Source organism: Egretta garzetta, unplaced genomic scaffold, assembly GCF_000687185.1.
Source record: "Egretta garzetta isolate BGI_Z169 unplaced genomic scaffold, ASM68718v1 scaffold516, whole genome shotgun sequence".
Lineage (NCBI taxonomy): Eukaryota > Metazoa > Chordata > Aves > Pelecaniformes > Ardeidae > Egretta > Egretta garzetta.
The window spans coordinates 313387-334937 of record NW_009259983.1 but is presented as its reverse complement, the minus strand read 5'-3'; the positions used below and the strand labels follow the sequence as shown (position 1 = coordinate 334937).

Genomic DNA, 21551 nt, shown 5'->3' with positions numbered 1-21551 from the left:
AACACCAAGTTGTTTGATGCTGGGTGTTTAGTAGCAAAGGTCTTACATATTAAAATGGCATTTCTCTTCACAGAAATTAAAATATCTTGTGTTTTCTGTGTAGTGTTCAGACCTTCAGGCTTGATGATGCATCATTAAGAGCAGAGAAGAATTTGCTATTGCAAATATTGCTATTTTGAACTTAAACCACAATGAAGTAGTTGTTCATAGTAACTTGAAAGGTAATCTTTTAAACACTGACAGAATCAAGAGTTACCCTTTTTTGGCATTTTTACAGTAGTACAAAACAATAAGGAAATATAACGCAGGGCCTTGCTCAAAGGACTGGAGGTCACACCGATGGATTTGGTTTCTGGCAGTCCTGCTGATGCATGCTCTGCTTGGAGAAATTGTTTCAGTTTCCCGTGTCACAGTTTCAGTCTATAAAATGGGGCCACTGTTAGTCTACGCAGCTAACAAATGTTTTTCAAGATTTTATCATACCTTGATGAAAGTTAATTGTGTGTAATCCGGTTTGCTGTATGGTATATGGAGAATTCTGGTTGCTGGAAAAACAGCATGTTGAGGTGTGGATCAATAGTTATACCGGATCGCTATGCAGAGTTTGACGTAGTCAATCCAGCAAAAAATAATCTGTATACCAATGAACTGGACTTGCCATCTTTTCATGGCGCGGTTTCAGAAATACGTAAACTACCCTGGAAAATCAAGAGTAGTTTTTAAATGCGCTTAGAGTGCAAGATAACATGTGCTCTGCATTGGGAACAGATGCTGGCTCTGTTTCAGTTTTAAACTAGGGCATTCCAAATGTCACAGCAAGCTAGCACTGAGGGACTTGGCCTTGGAAAGAGCCAGCTTGACATAAATGAGTGTTCATTTGACAAACAGGATCTATTACTGGTTTTCTGAATAAGGGTTGTCTTTTAATGTCTCATACCATGGTGGTGCCGCTTTGGATCAAAGTTTAGTTATGTTTCTGTAGAGCACAAATGTACTTTAAAGCAAAAGCTTCATCATGAAATGATCTGTACTTTTTCAATGGGAAATTCTGGAGTACAGTTTTAAAATATGGGAAAGTTTTACATGCTTGAAGCATTAAACTTCACTGCTGTCATCAGTTCTGAAGTAGCATTGACTAAGTCACTTACAAAAGAAAGGTATGTGTACCTCTGCCAAAAATGGCCATGTAGAAAGCACCTGCCCAGCAATTCCTAAACTGAGGATTGTCACCTAAATGGTGTCCTAACTGCTGTCAGCGGGGAATACAAGGGACGTTGTGGTATTTTGATATTGCTCCCTGACGTGAGATTAGAACTGTGTATATGGTGCCCAAACACCAATGTTAGGTAGTTTTCTGGAGGGGAGTGGCAAGGCATCGTTTGGTTTGACGTTGTTCACAGCGGAACATTTTGAAGAACTAGGTTACGAGGAAGCAGCTGCAGCTTCTCTTTTGCCTGCTTTTCCATATTTAAATTTGTATTATGAGTTACTCAAAGTGGCACTTCTTCCATACATAGAATGTGGCTTTGAAAATGCTTCTTTAGTCTCTAGCTTAATATAAACTAAAAAAAAATAATTGATCACGGTACTGAGAGTAGCACTGTACCTTGAGGCTTCAGTTAGTGCATAACGTCTAGTGAAAGTGGGCAGGTGGAGTGGTAGCTTGATAGCTTTCCAAATTTCAGCTATGTAACCGCTTCACAGAGAGGTCATCATTGCCATTTGAAATTTAACGGTGCTTTTTTGGTTTTGTTTTATTCTTCTTGATAGTTTCACCTTAGTGGTTTCAAAGCAAATGTGGTGTATATTCCACTGTCCAGTGAGATGATCTTGGTGATGACAGCTTGATCCCTTTCTTAGAGGCCTTGTTTGAATATAAGAAATGATATATTGAAGCATCATCACAGATTTAAATTATTCCATTTCTGGTGGCACATTGTTAAGGGGAAAAAGGAACAGTTTCTGGCTCTTACAGAGCCTGTACACAGTATTATGGGGGGAAACCCAAAGCTTGACAGAAGTCTTGATGCTGATTTTATACGAAAAAAGTACTCTATGGGGTTTTGTCAAAAGCCTGGGTTTCCTCCATCAGCTTATCTGAAGGGAGAGCCAGGAGAGCTGCCTTGGTTGGAAGGTGGAGGGAACAGGTAGCCACTGGATTAGATGAATGAGAAATAAGGATTGTGAAGATTCTTGTCACCTGGGAGAGCAGAGTCCTTGATGTGGAGAATGTGATTGTTAGAAAGTCTAGCAATAAGAGTTGTGGTGCATCTGAAGAGTTAAAAAAGGAATGTAGCCTACTAATAAACCAGATAAACCATATTGGTTTTTTAAAATTTTTTTTAATGTGATGAAAATGGGAAAATAACAATATTCAAGTGACTTAAATATTGGAAAACCCTTAGTACTTACTGCTGAGCTTTTTTATCAAACCAATGAACTTGTGGACATCATTGCTGAAGTACAAGGAACACAGATCCGCTGACTTAACACAGCTTCTAACAGCAGCAAATGCAGAGACAGTATTTTCTTCACATCAGTTACTCGAGTAGTTCTGATTTTTCTTTTAGAAAAAAAAAGCATTCAGGATCTGGTGGTTCTAATTTTGAATGACAAGGTAAACTAGCAAAAAAAACATTCAGTTGTCTTATTGTGTTTAGTACTCTAACAGATAGGCAGGTTTGTGGAGGCAAAACATTTTAACTTTTTTCTCCCTTGCCCCCTTTTTACTTTACAGAGTAAAGAAACTGTTAAGTGTTGTAGTTGTGCTTGCATGTAATTCCTCCCTCAAATCAATATTTAGATAAATAGTGATCACATGATTAATAACTAATCACATATATAACAAATCACACATGCTAGCATGTGCAATCTTAACAAGTTTTTGTTATGTTTTAAATGGGGGGGGTGTAATTATATGAGACACCATATGTCTGTATTTCAAGTTAAACATTTATTGAAACTTGTATAGCCGCTGTGTTCTTATCAAGACCAAAATATCCTAATCTAACAACAAGTCAGTATCTAATTTTGTCAACAGACTTCTTTAAGGAAATAAAAATTGCAATTGAAGATGTGATTAGAACACATTTACTGTTTTTTGCTTGCTGATTTAAGTGATTTGGATTAAAACCAAACCATACGGGAAGGAGGAAAATCCGTTGCTCTGCTTGTTTTTTGAAAATGAGTTAATCTCCTTCAGTGTTTCTGTACAGAGGATAGTCAGCAAGCGCCTGCCTGTTGATCTGCAGACATCACCTCACTTTCAGATGTGTTATATACACATAGTGCAATGCCCAAGAATCATCCACTGCTATCAAACTTCTCTGTTCTGCAAGTGAAAATGTGATGGGACTGACAAACACTGGATTTTCCTGTTGGCCTGCAGAGTATACCTTTCTTAGTGAAGTTATCCTATTGGGGGCCACGTGTTATTTTGCTGTATTTTGCATTACAGTAGCACCCTAGAAGCAAATTGTTGGGTTTCTATTATGCAAAGTGATATATAAGCATACAGCAAGTGATATTTCCCACCTCAGCATTCACATGTGCTTAGAAGCAAGTGTTGTAGAAATCAAATTAACCTTTGTTGAAACTACACGTATCATTCAACCAACCTTAAGGACCTAAGTTCAAAGTCTGTTCCTCTAGGGGAAAAAATGAATAAGGAACAATCGTAAAGAAAGAATAGTGAACTAGGTAGATGTATTCCCAATTCAAGAATACATACATTCTTGCTAGTAGTGCATGGCGCATAAGATTGTTGTTATTTTATTCTTTCTGTAATGATGGCTATTCCTGATTAATGGAAATTGTAGCACTTCTGAGATGTCACAATTTCAATGTCTATAAAATGGGGCATAAGAGAGCGTGGTTTAGCTTTCTAAAACTAGCTTAGGTGTGCTTTAAAAGCAAGCTGCTTACAACCATGTCACACCCAGTCAGGGTGAATTTTTTCTTTTTTTCTTAAAAAAGAAGAAATATTTTGCCAAAGTATGATCTTCATCTGATGTGGTACTTGAGCTGTATTACGAGCAATTTTGAATTTTGGAGGTGACTTCCAGTTCCAGCAAAAACTAGGTACCAAAACATACCATGGAGGAAAACCAGTATGAACATGGAAAGAGGTGCTGGTGTACCTGTGGGAGTTGGTACTGCTTGAAGGATTTCCTGGTCTTCGAGGGAGCGTGGCAGGGATGTTCAGTGCCCGCTTCCCAGTCAGATGGTTGTGCTGTGGCAGTCTGTGATTGTGAGAGACCAGGTATGGATATCAGGGGTTCTTTATCAGTGTTGGAGAGTATGTGGGACAAATAAAAGGCATTAAGAGGAAACAAGTGGAGAGAGGAGAAATTAATTTTCCAAATTTGTGCTACGGTGCCAGAGGCAACGCTGGGCTCTGAAATGGATCTACCTTGACCTGAACGAAAACAAGTTCAGAAATGTAGGATTTTCAGATGTGGAGAGGGTTCTGTTGCGGTTCTTTCCCTGACTCCATAGTTTCCTTGAAGAAAGGCAGGAAGATTAATTTTGGGTGAATTTGATGGGTTTCATATTTGAAACTGGTGTAGCCTAACATAGGCCTACAGTCTAATGCTCTTACCTGGAGTTTTGTTCTGAGAGTTGTACAAATACAGGACAAAAAAAAGGTAATGGTCCTTGAGTTTAAGTGCTTTTAGGATATAAGTAAAATATTAGGTTTATCAGTATTTGTCTTTTCTGAAAGTGCTTTCTGGGGATTATTAAGTTCATTAGAACCTGTTTTCATAAAAATGGGGCACTCAAAATGAAATGAAAGTTGGAGCTATTTGTTTAAACATCTAGTTCAGGAAGAGAACATGCTGTTCTTGATACACTTTATTTTTCCTTCATGTGTATAGTACAGTAGTGGTTTTAAGTGCAGTGGTAAGTCAGCTTGTGTATAGGGCATAAGGACATAAAGTTACTGGGACCCTGCCTTACTCAATCTGCATTTATCAGTTTCTTCTTTCTCCATCATATCTTCCTTTCATGTCATCTTTCCAAAAGTTTCCTTTGTGTTTTATCCCTTAAGTATACATCAGATGGAATGGTACTGGACTTCAATGTTACTCTTCAAAATGCAACATGAATAATGAAATTGAAGTCGAGTTTTCTCTAGTTTAAGAGGAGATGTAGAGTTTTAGATAATGCTTGGAAGATCAACTTCCAGTTCTTTGCTGAAATTATGGGACCATGTTTTACTTTCTGCTTGAGACCTAGATACCTTCTCCTTTATATTCCTATACAAAAGGTCATACTTCTTGAACCATGTTATACTTGCTGTCTTTCAGCTAAGTTAACCAAATAATCACAGGGTTATTTTCTGCTTTATAGTTACTTGTTTTAGAGGAAGCATCAGTCTGTGAACCTGTGAAATGTTCATTTTGCCATTTCTGCACTCTTATTAAAGGGGGTGGGAGAGCTAGGAAATGTGATGCTTGTCTTAGCATTTGTAAGATGAGAACCATATGAATCATTTCAAGACTTAAATTTATATTCTGGTTCTTTATAGTTTAGGTTTTTACCTGTTAGTGCCCATTAGCAGGGTCTTAATTACTTCTTCAGTGGTATTGTTTGAAAAAATTATGTAATCAGTATTTTTCTTCACAGGGAGAAGAGAATTTATCCAAAGATTAAAACTTGAAGCAACCTTGAATGTGCATGATGGATGTGTAAGTAACTTGTTGCTTTTTTGTTTGTTAAAAGATGTTAAATTGTGATTTTGTTGCCACGGTAGTAGTTCCTTAACTTAAAGATGCAAATACCGTGTATTAAAATTGAGCTGGAAACTTCCACTTGTTGAGATCTACATCTGAGTTCTCTAGGTATTTGTTTCTTCTTGAACATCTGATACTTCATTTTCGAAGCAAGACAAAATATCCTGTATCTTAATACTGCATCCCACTGCTGAATGAATTAATCTCCTGTGCCAGGAAAACACATGCTTATCTTTTCAGTTAGAACTCATATTAAACCTTTAAATAGATTTTTTAGTGTTTTGTGCTGTGTTGATATTTTTTGTTGACTTAAAGCTGTATTAGTGTTTTGAGTGATTCATTCTCCAAGTCTGAAAAGCAAATGATCAAGTGTTACAGGCTTATTTAAAGAGATGATAAAACCAAAAATAAGCCTTTCCTGAAAGGCAGTAATAAAACTTGAAATACTGCTTATTTAAATACCTAATTTTTGAAAGTGGTCCAAATATTGTAACTCATATCCTTTTAAAGAGAAGATTTTACTTGAACTAGGTACAGGGCAAAGAGATTGCCATACTACCTTTGACGAACAGAGCAGAAATTCATGATTGTTAAAGCATTGTCTTTGTTGTACAAGAGATCTGAAAACTGAAGGGATACTAGATGTGCTATAAAAAGTGAAAATGTAAGTGTAAATTTTAAACTTTAACATGTTTATTTCAAAAGCTGTTCAAATGTGAAGATTTTTTCATCTTCAGTGGCTTAGACTTGTAGCTTTAAGTTAAGGAATATAATAATTGTTAACTAACACAGAAGTAGTTTTAAAGAAAGAGTATTAGTAAAATCTAGCCTTTTGGCTTGAGATCAGAAGTATGATTTTGACTTGTATATATTTTTAAGAGACTAGAAAGGCTGGAAAGGCAAGAATTACAATTGCTGTATATAATAAGTCAGCTACTTTTGCTGTACGGACTACTATTTTAAATTTAATGTTCTGGTACAGATGGCATTGACTTAAAAAACTAAATACATTAATTTCCTATTTTTTTCCAAGAAATTGTGTAAGAATGACAATGTAAGATCTCTTCAATCCAAACAATTCTATATTCTGTGTGTAATTTATCAGGTTTTGTATTCAAGATTGTAACAGTGATTTTTACTTTAGAATTTCTTTTCTAGTGGTTTTTCATCTTCTCAAATACACTTAAGATGAAATGTTTCAAGTTTCTTTTTCTGAAGTTGATTGGGGGTTTTGAATTTTTTTTATCTTTGTTTCCTTGTAAAAATAGTAATTTTTGCCTATGAAACAAGGGGACAGGAAAATAGTATTTCTTAACTACTTGTTAAAAATGGAGTGACTGATCTCTATTTTAGTTAACTATTTCTGCATCATGTGACATAAATTGCAAAGTTGGTGTTGGCTATTTGGTGTTGCTTGGATATACCTGGTGGATATGTATTTGCAAATTCATTTTGAATTGATGGTGTTAGCTTTTAAAATACATGTGGCCTAACTTAATTGTTTTACTGGGTGGAAAATGTTTTAGTTATGTTTTAGTTATGAACTTAGAGCATTATATGCAGGTTTTTGAAATACTGCTACAATTTGAAAAAAGTCTTTAGAAATTAAATGTCCTCAGAACTATCCATCTTTAAAGAATGGGGTATTAGGAGTTCTTACCTCATTTACTGTGTGTTTTTTTGCAGGGAATAATCTTTTATGGCTAACAACCATTTAATATAATTTCTTACTACTTGCTTTACAAAAAATCTGTGAAATAAAAGTAAATGAAATTATAATGCCCTTACTGATTAAAATACGTATACCATCAATGGTAAATGATCATCTTACTCTTCCCCCCCCCAACTGCTGAATCAGCATGCATTTCAAATGTGAGGAATTAATGCCATGGCTGCCTTAAGGGCATTTCTGGATTTGTTTTTTTGGGGTGGTTGGGGATTTTTGGGGGGTTGGACGGGGGAGTTGGTCTTGGTTTTTTGGTTGGGTTCTTGTTTTTATTTTTTTTTAAAGAACATTTGCATTCTTCTGTGGAATAAGTTGTGACTTGTATTTTCTATATAAAGCATGCTGTGTAATTGGACACGGTGGACAACATACTTAAGGCAAGAATTTTTTTTCTAATTGAGGATAAAAGTAAAGTCCAACTTCCTACCTACTGTTTGATCTATGTTATGCAAAAGACATCTTGTGGGAAATACAACTGTATATAATCATACTCGGGTACAATATCTTTCAAGAAGGGAATAGCACCTTTTTGTTTGGGATTGTCCAACTTCCTACCTACTGTGTGGGATTTGAGTATTTTCGTCTCTGAGTTTAGGCATCATTGTCTTGGAAATAGTGCAATTTTCTACTTTGTTTTGAAGACACAGTTTCTAGCAATAGTATGTGAAGTAATTGAATTAGTCTACCAAATCACTGATGTCTGCTTGTAACCTTATCATCCTTCCAGGGCATGATTTGCCTCTTTCAACAAGTTTCACATTATCCAATTCAGAGTGAGGTCATGTGTATGCTAGAAGTTGCCATTTTCCATGTTAACTCTAAGAGGAGCTTAAGATTATGAGAAAACGTATAGAATTAGGTGTGATGCTTTCTGTATGAAGTGGCTAAATCCAAAGGAGAAACGTTGAAAGAAATTCAATTTGGAGCAGCAGTGTGAGGAAAGTAGAGAAGAAAGCAACTGCAAACCACATTGAATTGGAGTAAAAATATCACTTATTTTCTTCCACTTCTGGTCCTGTGAAAGCTGAGGAAGGTAGAACTGCAGAATGCCTAGGTAGATGGAGCCTTTGACATGAGCAAATACATTTTAAAATAAAGGAAAGAAGATTACCTGGAGGAATAATTTCTCAGTTCTATGTACAGATATTCAGCTCAGTAACAAACAAGCATCCTGTGTGATATACATCTCCTTATGGATGGCACTTGTGAGCAAGTAATTTTTAGATGTAGTCCTCAAAGCCATGCTTAAATTAGTATAGGAAGTTTTTTTGCATTTCGTTAGAACGTGCAGTTTTTACCTTTTCCTCCATAGATGAAAAGTAGTGTCCTTTTCACCCCCTTCCTTGCTTGGGAGATATTTCTGATATTCTCTGTATCTACAGTCATTTCTATTTCATTTCTTCTATTTCTTCTAGTCTGTTAATCTATCCTGTTCACAGAAGAGTTAATTCTACTTCTACGTTGCATAGAAGTGAGGAGTTAGCTTTTTCAGTTTTTTAAGGATTGACTGTACTGCCTCCTGCATTATCTTTGAGGAGAACACAGAGATAGTAAATTTATTTTTTACTATTTGACTAGTGCCTGCTGCTTTCTTTCAAGGCTAGTTGAATGGCAAATAAAATCAGATACAGTTGATAATGTGGAATATTTAATAGAAAAAAGTTAATTGCACACCCTTTGACTTTTCTCATTATGTTAGTAATTGTCTGTCGTTCATGTTCAATATGTCCTTTCTTTTGGCTCTAACGCCTTTTTCCAAGACTTTCAAACCCCTTAGTGTGGTAACTCTTACATCATGCTTTTAGTTGGGTGTTGAGTGACTCTGAAGGTAGTAGATATGTGGCTTTTCCACATGGTTTTGAAATACAAATTAATTTCATAGGTAGTCCTCATTTTACAGTGTATTTTAATAGTGGGCTTGCTACCATGGAATGAGACATGAGAACGTCTTTTAATCTGCTCTTACTAAGCATCTGTTTTTAGTGATCCATATGCGTATTTGTTGGGGTTATTCACTGTTGGTCAATAGGTTGTACTGAACACTGAGCAATGTAGTGTATTGACTAATCACTTACTGGAAAGTTGGTGTTCTTTGGAAAATAAAAAATCAAACTTATTCCACTGGAAGACTTATTTTTTGACAGTAATGTTGAGAAGGTGATCTGAAACAAAATAAAAAGCCTGTTTTGTTATAGACCTCTGGCACACACTTGGCCATGTCATCTCACTTCAGGATTTTTTCTGAACTGGCTTTGGCCTGGATAGGGTGTATTGAAATTGCTCAACCCTGATGCAATCAGTGCAATGAAATCGGAATTTAGAAGGAGAATGATTGAAATCTTGTGTAGGCTTGTGATGCTGCCATTTAGATAACCATGTCTCCTCTTTGCATCTTTGATGCTTTCTCTGCTTTTGTGTCCTTCAGATTTTTTGTGTACACACACCCCTCAATTTGTTCAATTTTTCTGCTAGCTTTTCTTAGATGTTTTCTAATTTTTTAATTTTTTGGCAGCTTCCTTGTTTTTTTTCAGTGTTTTGTTCTTGTTTCTATTTTTGTGTCCTTATACTAGCATTTTGGTTTCCTTAGGGCAATGGTAGTATTTTTCTGCCTGAAAGGAAATGTAGATGAAAGTGAACATTCCTGGGTTTTGTGTTTACCCTAGCTGTAATACTGTGCTATGTTTGGCAACATTTTTAAAGTACAGTTGTTGTCAGGACAGGTTACTTCAATGATAGGTAGATCTGGGGGCTAGTTGAATGCGTGGTTCTTGCTGATTGACAGCCAGGGTTATAAAATAATAAGAGTAGCCATGCAAAGTCATACCAATGCTCAGTTGAGCCTGATAACTTGGCCTTGGCCCCAGTACTGATTTTTGAGGAAAGTTAAGACAGGGCAAGGAGACGGTACTTCAAGGCTATTCTAGAGAGCACATCACACTTCTATGGACAGATGGAGGTGAAAGTTGCATCTTTGTTTCAGATAACTTTCTCTTTTTCTTTGATGAATATGTATATTCTTCCACTTCTGCTGTTTAAGACATTCCATGACAACTAATTCCAGTTTTAATAACATGCCTCGTGTCCCATGTGGTGGTTTCATTGAAGGCCTTCTATTTCCTGTGCTGTAGACATCCATGGAAAATTATTTCTTTCTTTTTCCATATCATTCATGATTTCATAAGCTTCTGTCCTATCCCTTCCCCAGAGTAGTACAAATTAATTGCTTCTTGGAGTAAAAAGTGTTAGATACCCATGATCACCCTAGTCGTTCTTTTTCGTAATTTCTCTTTTCAAATGGGCAGCAATAGAAGTGGAGAATACAGGAGTGGGATATGAACCAAAGCTGCATACTGTGGAAGACACAGATTTGCCATGCATGGATGTATACACTGACAGAATGATGTTTGCTTTTCTGTGCATTTCCTAATGATTCCTAACATTATTTGACTGCTGCTGAGCATTGAGCTAATTCTGCCACAGGCATGTCTGTTGTAACATGAAGGTGTGTCTTTTTTTGTTTTTTTTTTTTTGACTGGCAAAAGTTCATTTAAACCTCCTCAGTGAGTATGTCAAGTGGTTGCCCACATGATCCATCCGAAACAGCTAATTCTGATTTTCCAGTGTTGCCTAATTAAGGACCCCAACTAAGCTTGTGATTAAAATAGTAACTAAAATGGATATATTTATTTAAAAAAATCAAATTTTTGTCTTTTGGGCTCAGAATGAGACATTTGAGGAATATAAAAAGCATCAGAAAAGGATTTAGAATGAAGTGGGGTTTTTACTGGTTTTTTTAGTCCACTGTGATACATCACATTAAGGCAGTTGTTCTGCTGACAGAATATAGCCAGCAGAAGACGTTGATGGCTGCAGTTTGACACTTAAAGCTATTTTAGAGGCTACTCCAAATAACGACGGTCATGCATGCAGTCTTTGGTGCTTGTGCATGAGCTGCTGCTTGAAGACAGGTGACTCTAAGGATACTTTCTGAGCTTCCTGAATTTTGAGTGCTTTTACAGCTTTATTTCCTTGACACATTATTAAACGTGGTCTTGTGAAAAGGTGAATTGATAAGGAAATATATTGTAAAGTTCTGATACTATTCTGTACCCCACTGTAGGATTCTTCTTTCCCAGCATACTCACACTTCTCAAAAGGGATCTGGGATGGATTCTGTGGTGCTTTTCACATGATCCCTGAGAAGGTGTGGTCACTGAAAAGTATCCAAAGCAATGATGGTTGGAATTTGGATATGGTAAAGATACAATAATGAGAGCATTGTGATGCCCTCCATTTCAAATTTGGAGAACTCTGTGAAGTAGATTTGGTACATTAAAGCACTTGATTGTGTAAAATTGTGGCTACTGAGGCCTTTGTGGGAACGCTCAATTTACTTGATGGACTCTTCAAGAGCAGAGGGAGTAATTGAGATGTCATAGGTGGAGTAGGTGATTCCCTTATTAATTTGTTTTAAAACCACATTTTTTTTTTTTTATCTAGCTGCTTAGAAATTACATAATTTCAGTTGAACTTGTTAACCCTTATTTCTGTAGTGCTGGATGAGTATTGATGTCTTAATATTCTGAAAATTGAATTAATGTAAATCTAAACTAATTTTTGTTCATTTATGCAGGTGAATACAATTTGCTGGAATGATACAGGAGAATATATTTTATCTGGTTCGGATGACACCAATCTGGTAATTAGTAATCCCTACAGCAGAAAGGTAGGTTTGTTTCTGGATACTCAGTAATTTTCAAATAAGATTTAAGTTGTTATTTTTCAATATATTAAGATACTAATATTAATTATTAACTGACAAAGATAATATCAGGCACTTTATAGTGTTTATAAATGGGAGTAAAACTTCACAGTGCTTTAAAACCTTGGTATTCTAATCCCTTTGTGACATAGGCATTATCCCATTTTACGGTAGGTGGTCTGGCACAAAGGGAACATGGTCGCACAACAGATTGATGTCAGAATTAGCAACAGGATTCAATAATTCTTATGAAATCTTAGTCAGATAAATTGTTTCCCTTTTAATTTTAGTTTTAAAATACTGGATTAGCTTTTGCTGTATGTAGTATACTGAGTTGTCTTTCTGTGTCATGTTGAAGTGTCAATCTTGATTAAAATACTTTATTACCATTTGAAATTACATTGCCTTGTGTGTGTACGTACGTGGATGGAGAAGAGTTTGTACTGAAATAGGGGAAGCAGGTTTGTGAAGGGGAAAGTGCTGTAAAGGTCTTTGCTTTTCCACTTCAGCACTCAAATGGGTTACGATGCAGTCGAATGGCTTCCAGTAATGTCAGCTAGCATCCATCACATAGCAGCAGTGTTCCACACTTTGCCCTTTGAGGGGCTGCTGATAGTTTGATGGAACAGATGCTTTGAACTGTGTGTCCTTCAGTGCTGCACATCCTATGCAGCAACGTTCAAGTCAAGCCCTCTCTGCCACGCTTTCTCAGAGGCTGAAAACTAAACCCTGAAGAGGTGCTGAAAAATTAAACATGGTGGGGGAACCAAAATGTGTGGTTGGTATGGTGGAAGATAGTTTGAATAGAAGGTTATGGAAGCAGCAATATTTTGCCTTTCTGAAGAGCTGTGGTGGGAAAATAATCGTGATCTGACGCATTGCCTGTGCCTATAGGTAAGGCCCTTTTCCAAACTTCCCCAGATGAGCCATAGCTTCCAAACTTTCAACTATGGTGTCAGTCTGATAAAAGTTCAGATCAGTGTCGTTAGGCCAGGGTTTCTCTTGGACTGGGAGTTCAGCTGAAGAAGAGGTAGCTAAGACAGCTATGAAGTGGATGAAGGATTTAGTCCAAAGTGAGGGTTGTTGGAAAGACTTGCAAAGTAAAAATTTTTCATGCAATTAAAGGGTGTTCAATATTATTTATTGTGCAGAGTTTATTTTAATATATCACTCTGGAGTCGTTGCTATATCACTTTCTTATTATATAATTATTTTATTAAAATATTGTAGTATTGTAATAGATGCAGCAATTTAAACTTTATGCTTTCATGGGATGATTTTGGCTTTCTTCCCTGTTATGTACTACCGCTGCACTTAAGCCAAATGAGAAATGTTTTATTTTCTTGTTTTTAAGTCAGCTGAGTTACTTTTTTACCTAACAGCAGAGCAGATAGATTTTTTTAATTATTATTATTTTCCTCCCAATATATGCAAATGCAATTATAAAACAGCAGGTACTAGCAAGAAGACTTAATAATCAGTGTTGTTCCTGAAATGCGCTAGAGATGTGATTTTTTTAATGGCTGTTACAATTGTGTTAGCTTATTTCTTTGGCTTGGGTAACAGAATCAATACAGGAAAAGGGAGCAAATTGGTATTGGTATCAGAACTCTGCTGTAATTCTGTCATCTTGGCAGATATCCTTATCACCATGTTTTCTGTTATGAGTTAGCTAGAGTACCAAAAATAGACTTCAGCCATCAATATAGTCTTCTGTGTTAGTAAAATATCTAATTTAATAAGGAAGCATTTAACCTTGTTTAACTCCTATTTGCATGAGTTTTATGTAAGTCATTCTGCTTTGCGTAATGTATGGCAAGATGCAAATGTTAATTGTTACTATGTAATGTCTCAGAAGGAGAAATTTTTCTGATTATGTTTCTCAAGTTTGAATAGGTTATATGTTTATAGTGTTTGCGCATCTGAGGAGAAATGTGTTACTGTGATTTCTAATAGTAATTGCAAGTCTAAATCAAAAGGATGAGCACTTTATTATACTTCAGGATGGCTGAGAATTATTCTTGTGGATCTTTTCTTCTTCATTTTCTTTGTTTTAGGCATCACCTTACTGAGGGTAGGGAGGGGGGAGAGTTTGGCTGGAGCTAAAGCTCTACCCGCTGCAAGTATGGTGCAAGAAGATGAGAATTCATGTATTTACATCAGGTTGAGCACTCAGTTTTCAAAGCCTTTCAATGGAGCCTGAGACTTGTTTCAGCTAATATCAGTGTGAAGACACTTGCGAGTAGTTACACTCAGGTTTATTGAGTCTTTAGCCTGGTTTGCCTTCTGGGAGAGAAAGGGTTAGGCTCGCATGAGAAAGTGCTGGGGAGGCTTTGGAGGGTGCATAGTGGGGCTGAAGGATTACAGCTTTTCTAGAACCAGGATTGCTACTTTTCACTCTAGGATGGAGTTTGTTAGGTTTGCTTTCCTTTACTTCAAAAGGGAGTTTGACCTCTTCAAAGGAAGTACTATTGAAAAGGCTGGATTGTAAATGATTCTGTGCCAAGTATCTGGAATGGGAACCCTAAATTAACTACATCCTAAAAAGCTTAGTAAGCCGCAGATATTTGCCTTGCATTTGTTTCAGCAGGTTGTTGGGGTTTTTTTGGTTTGGTTTAGTTTCTTTTTTTCAAAAAGTAAGCCAGAGGGGAAGTAAAACCGCTTTTTTAAACTGGTTTTAGTTTTTAATGTGACTTCAGAAATACTGGTTTGTTCATTATGGTGAGTTTTTATAGTAAAGAGTTTCCATTTGGATATGGAACTATTTCAGGTTTAAAGAAGACAACAGAGTCGCTGCCAAAACTTCTACTTTCTTGGAGGAAAGTACTTATTGTTAGGGATGGAGCTTGTATGCAAACTTATGGGATCGCTACATGAATTAGTAATCCTGTCCTAAAGATTTAATCTGCACTTTCAAGAGATGCAATTTGAATTCTTGAATTTGTTGCCTCTTCAACTGATTTTATGTGTAAAGTATTACTTAAGCAATTGCAAAAATTATGAGGATGTCTGAATTACTACAGCTAGTCAAGTAGTTTGAAGAACATCTGAAATTCTCTGTTCCCATCTCCTCCCCTTTTCCTCAGTTATTAAGTATTTATAGCTTATTCGATGTTGGTAGTAAAGTGCTTCAATAGAGTAAGGTGGTGGTATTTTACTCTGTGTAGCTAATCATAGGCTTTTGAGGGTTGGTTGTGTGTGTTATATTTCCTCATCTTTTTTGCTGCCTAGGCACCAGCAACTTTTTATGCCTCTTTCTCCCCTCTCTAAGACAATATAGTAATCAGAGTAGAAAAGGATGTACAGTGCAAGTCAAGAAGGGAATGGAAAATCTTCTGCCTATAATAAATGCTGTAATGTTTTAATACTTTTTATTGCAACACTGTGCAACATAGGAAATTGATGGGCAGGCAAAATGAGGCTAGGTCTGCCTGTGAGAAAACTCTTTCCTTTACTGAACATGTGTAGCTATATATATTTCTGAATGCTGTTTCAGTTTACAGTGGAGGAGAGAATAAGGGAGGGAAAGAAAAATCTGAGTTTTTCCAAGTTTGAGGGCAGTTGGCAAATGGAGATCTCCACATCTAAATTGATATGCAGATGTGGAAAACTGAAGCAGAAGACTAGAGTAAGTTAGCTATTGACTGCATGAAAAGCAAAGGCATTAGGTTGGGGTTTGTGAGAAAAAGGGTGGAAAAGTAGGAAGTGTGTGTAACTGGGTGAGAGAAGGACCCTGTACAGCAGAGCAAAGAGGAAAAAAGTCTGCCTGCTTATATTCAGTGATAGGGAGGAAGTTGTGGAGGACTGGCAAGGGAATTGAAGGTGATAGAGAAGCCCCTAGTTGTTTATATTTATTTATTTTTATTAGGGACATCAAAAAGGATTTCTTGTCAGCAAAGAAATACTTCTTTTACAGAAGCAATAATGTAAAATCAGAGGTGGGATTGGCAGATGACATCTTTAACTGTCGTCTGAACTAGGGTAACTTATGGACTACTTGTGAGTTACTCTTTTGATACAGCTCCTAATTCCTCTTGAATGTCTGGGGTTTGAATGTTTTCAGTAAAATGCAGAGATCTGAACAAATCTAAATGAAGAGGCAGATTTATTGACATAAAATGAATGGCATGTATCTCCTGATCTTGATTTTTTTTTTTTTTTTAAATACTAAGCCTTGTGTGTCTCTCAGAATATGCAGATACACTGTTAATCTTTTTGTGTGTGAATTGTTGAAATGGTGTGAATTATTGTGAAATATTTCAGAAGCACTTGTAAAATATTAGGCATGAGCTATCACTGAGAGAACAACTTCATTTGCATAACGTTTTCTTTGATTAAGTTAATTGAGTGGGAATTTGGAAGTAATTTCCGTACTGTAAACAACTTGGTAAGTATCTTTTTCCTATTAGTGGTGAAAATGCAGTTTAGTATAAATGCTGCAGATGGGAGAGATAATGCAAGAATAGAATGTTCACTAGTGCAAAGGAAAGCATATGGAGGTTTTTTCCAGTTTTGATAGGCTAATAAGCAGCATGTTAGGAAATACAAAGAGTCATCATGAAGTGTTTAAAACCAGCTGCGATGGTGAAGTAAATTATGTGCTGCTCTGCTGTACTGTAGATAAATGACATTCATTGAGATGAATGACATTCATTGAGACTAAGTCAAGTCTTAGTTTATTGCCCTGCGATCTTGTTCCTAAATTCACTTGTTTCAAAACATCCTTTCTTACAAACTTCAGGTCTCCTTTTTAAAGTGACTTTATTGCAAAAGTAACATCAAATTTTAAAGTCTATAAAGTTGGCTTGGATTGCAATGCCTTATTCTTCTTGACCCATGATATTCTGGATCTTCTAAATCCCTCCTCACTGACATGCTGGCTGGCTGCAGTATCACCCTGGACTAATGTTTTACTTGGAGAAACCTGATGTGATATTTCACTAGCATTTTAAAAACAAAAGGTGGCAGTTGCATTCCAGTGCTTTCGTTTTGCAGACTGCTGTGTGCAAGTGCATAAGTGAATGTCTCTTGTGAAACCACTTTGTTCTTAGAAGAAATTTGGTGTAAAGACAGTTGCTCTGTTCTGTTGTATTAAACTGCAGGTTACTGACATAGCTCATGTTTTATAGTACCAGAGCCTGTGTTTTTTTCCCATTCTTTATTTGCTTTGAAAATATTAACCTGATACAGCCTTCCTTTGTCTTTCTTCCTTAGGTTTTAACAACCATTCGCTCAGGACACAGGGCCAATATTTTTAGTGCAAAATTCTTACCGTGCACCAATGACAAACAGATTGTATCTTGTTCCGGTGATGGAGTCATCTTTTACACTAATGTTGAGCAAGATGCGGAGGCCAACAGACAATGCCAGTATACGTGCCACTATGGAACTACCTATGAGGTACCTCACAAAAGTATATTACAATTTTAAGATAGGTAGAATACATATTTTCTTGTATTGTTGCCCAAGATTTTAACCAGGCTGCTGAAAACTTTATTTCAGTGAGAACTGAAGAACCTTCTTTCTAGCTTTTTTGAGTCTGTATTTTTTTTCTTAGAGTAGACTTTAAAAGATAAATATGTTGGCTAAATTAAACTGAGGACTTTCCAAAAGGTAGTGTCATTATGACTACTTTCTTTGCAAATACAATAGCTGAATACACCTTCACTGAAAGAATCCTCTGCAGAGCAAAACTGATTTAAATTGTGCTGTGAATTTCTTTCTGAAGTAGGTTGGGGGGTGGCGGCAGTGGCTGTGTTTTGCATTTTTATTTTTATCTCTCTTTCCCCCTGCCCCCCCCAACTTTTCAGCGGTTTAATGCCTTTTTTTTTTTACAGTTTAAATCCTTCTAAGAAATGCTTATTGCGGCATGTTTGAGTAACTTAATCTGAAAAATGTATTTACAGTTTTAGCTAATTTCTCTGTTTTGTATTCTAGTTAACTCTGTGTGTGTAAATTTAGAGCCAGTGTTTTCAATCATCCCTTGACAGTTTTGTTCATATAAGTAGGCAAGTGAAGAAGCAAAGTGTTACTTAAGTTAGGAAGATAATCAGATTTATTGATCTATTTATTTATTTTAATGACAGCAAAATCTGCTGCTTGTAAAACTTAGTGTGCTTAAAATAGAAAAAAATACTGCTTTTTCCTCCTTAGGTTAAAAATGTTCCAGGTTTTTTGATTATTTGTTTTTTTTCACACTACCACAGTACCACACAGGGGAAAACAAACCCCAAATCCATTACTTTCTAAAGTATTTAGCTCCGATTTCATAGCAAGCTTTTAAATCTCTTTGTATGTTAACAAAATATTTTCAAATCTCTGGGTGTGAAAAGGCTGTGTGAGAAAAGAAAATGGCTGAAGTACTGCTAGAATTAATTTTTGATCATGTAGTAGAAGTATCCTTACAGTTGTAATTACACATGTTCCATTAAAGGTTTTGCCACAAATGCTTCCTGTCTGCAGGGTAACTTTGTAGGTCAGTCGAGTGAACCTTGTGGTATTTGCTCTGTTACTGGGATTTGTGGTTTTGTTTTGGTTTTGGTTTGCCTGGGTTTAATACAAGTCTAAACTTTCAGTTCTGCAAAACGTTGTTCTGGATCTCAGGCTCGCATCATCTGCTTTTATTTTTGAGATTTGTTTTGATTGAGCAACTACTGTTTCCTTTGAATAGCATCAGTCCTTATGGCCCCCGGTCAGAAGCTTAAACTGCCTCAGTTCCCACTGAAGCTTACTATATATAGTAGTCTGCATGCTGGCCTGTGGATTCGGCAAGTTGATTGGATGTTCTCTATATCGCAAACAAAACCTGCCTTTTCATAAGGACATCTGGAGACCGAGAAGCTGCTTCTTAAAGCTGAAATGCCCTCATTTGAGGAGGGGGTCTGTGGAGTTGTTGCGTTGTGACTTGCTGGGGAAATAAAGAGCCTTGCTGGCTGGCTGCAGGCTTGAGGAGCAGCCAGTTACTGGCTCAACTGGTGCCTCTGTTTCCTGGGTAGCTACCTGTGAGCGTAATAGAAAACACTTTTGAGCCTGCGAATAGGAGAATGGTTATGGATACTGTGCTGAGGGGGTGTGAAGGTAGGGATAGAAGTATCACTAAACCAGTGGGTTTGGGTGCGTGAAGTTTGGGGTCATGGGTTGGGCTGCTCAGAGTACTCCAGACAAAAGAGGTGGTGGCAGCAGAAAAGTCCTCATGAGAAGTCACTGTGGCAGTCTTAAATTTTGATCTGCCTGAGCTTGGGTTGACCCAACAGTTCAGTTGATTACATGAAGTGACTGACACCAGGTGGTGCTGCAAACCAAAGATCAAACTGGGAAAATTCAATGAAAGCAGTTGCCAAGTTGTGCTTGTGGGTCAGGAGTAGTACCAGAGGCTAGAACATAACACTTCCAACCTGTAATATGAGATACCGGTTGTCCCTCTGCAAGGTGGTGTTTGTCATCAGTAACAGTGGTATGCACATTGCAAGCTACTGAACCAGATGATAAATATAAATTTGATAGCTACAACAAATTAAACTTGTCAAAACAGACAGGAAGAGTTTGAAAAATATTTTAGATGAAAGATGGAGAGCCCAACAGTCTAACAAATCAAGCTGCAAGTTTTATTGTTGTCTATATAGAATAAGTACACAGTAACTAGTTGTATGGAATATAATAAATTTCTTCAAGATTATCGTTTGAAGAGAGTATGGACATTTGACTGCTATACTGCACAGTCAAAATGGTTGTATCAGGAATGATTTTTATTCAGCAAATAATGTTAACAAGAGGGTTGTTTTGAATTACAGTAGTGTGATAATGTTTCAGTTGTTTATACTGTTTTTTAAACACCTATATAACATTCACTAGTAACAACTGTGTCTCTTCCTGAAGTTATTTTCCTTAGCCTGATGGGCACTGAGGTTTAACATACCTAAATTTGAGCTCTCTTCAGAAAGATAGGTTTATAAAACGTTTTGGAAGGTACTTTCTATAAAGACTATAAATTCTGTTACTGTGTCTTAAACCTGATGTTTGAACATTAAACGCATGTGTTGTGTGGCATAGCAGACCTTTTTTTGAGCCTTGGTACATGAAAGTATAATAGAATAAATGACAGGGTTTTTGATGAAAATGGCTGAGATACAGCTTCAGCTTCTGATGTAACGCAACTTTGTCACTGAGAGGTTTCTGGAGTGGGAAAATAATTTCAAAATATCGTGACGTTATTGCCCAGCTGTATGTAACCACATCATCGTATTAAATATAGAACTTTCACTCATTGGATTCTCTAAATAACAAAAGCTAACATCGCCTGCCCCTGAGGTACTAATTCTGAGTTTGTATGTGGTTTGAATTTATACGCTGCTTTAAACTTGGAGTTTGTGACGGTTCAAGACATTACAAAAACATCTGTTGAAACAGAGGAATGTGGAAATTTGTGTAGATTGTTACGAACTGTGAGATAATTGGACAATTGTTTTTAATTCTGGGAGAGAATAGAGTAAGTAGAGGGAGAGAGAAGTTCTTGAAACACAAGTTTATTTTTACTCAGCCAAATGCCCTTCATGTTAATTGCCTTTCAGAAAGAGAATGTACTCTTATGGGCAACTCTTACCGTCATATTTTCAATATAGTAAAATGATCATATAGCTATATATTTTTAAAGTTAAACAGAAAATGATGTTTTAATTAATAAAAAAGGATTTTATGTATATAATGTGTACTTGCTGAACTCTAAATATAGTAACAATGACTCTTTAATTATTGGAGTCTGTGCTTCTCAGTTTCTCTATTTTAGTGCTTATAAAGTACTTCGTATGTTTTTAAACACCATGCATAAAAATTGGCACATGCAAGTGGAGGTATGTGCTGCGCTATTACATGTGTATTGTGAAATAGTATCAGTGTGAACAAAAGTAAAATACAGCTACTAGAAATAAGAGTTTGCTATGTTATACCATGTTCAGCAACATTCTTGGAACAAAGTAAATGTCTTCAATGAAAGCTCTACATCTAGATACAGCAAAAGCAAGGAAGGATTTAATGGACTGAAGAACAATTGCTGGTGTTTATAACTACACTAATAAAATTAATTTGAGTGAATGTGTAGTGAAAAACACCCTTTTCAATATGTTACGCTAACATACTGAGGAATAATGGTCATAGCGCAGAAGTTTATTGTTCCATTGTTCTTAAAACCTCGGCTTTGTTCTGTCTGTTCAACTTGTTGGTCAGCAGTAAGATTTGGCACAGCACACATTGTCTCAGTTAACGTACTGAGCATTACAAGGAGAAATGCTGAATCCTGCAGAGATTACCTTTGCAATCCTACTTCAGGTAGAGA

General features: G+C 36.5%; 1 protein-coding gene across 3 annotated transcripts in view; it reads left to right on the top strand.

Moving 5' to 3' along the window:
* The first annotated feature begins 5630 nt into the window (after positions 1 to 5630).
* DCAF6 (DDB1 and CUL4 associated factor 6) overlaps positions 5631 to 21551 on the top strand; it is a 73344-nt gene continuing 57423 nt past the window's right edge. For 2 of the 3 annotated variants that reach the window (XM_035895993.1, XM_035895994.1), the window contains exons 1-3: positions 5631 to 5690; positions 12095 to 12187; positions 17438 to 17623. The gene's annotated coding sequence lies outside the window, so the exon portion shown is untranslated. Of the gene's footprint in view, positions 5691 to 12094; positions 12188 to 17437; positions 17624 to 21551 lie in introns of those variants that run through there. The other variant, XM_035895991.1, reaches the window with a different exon arrangement.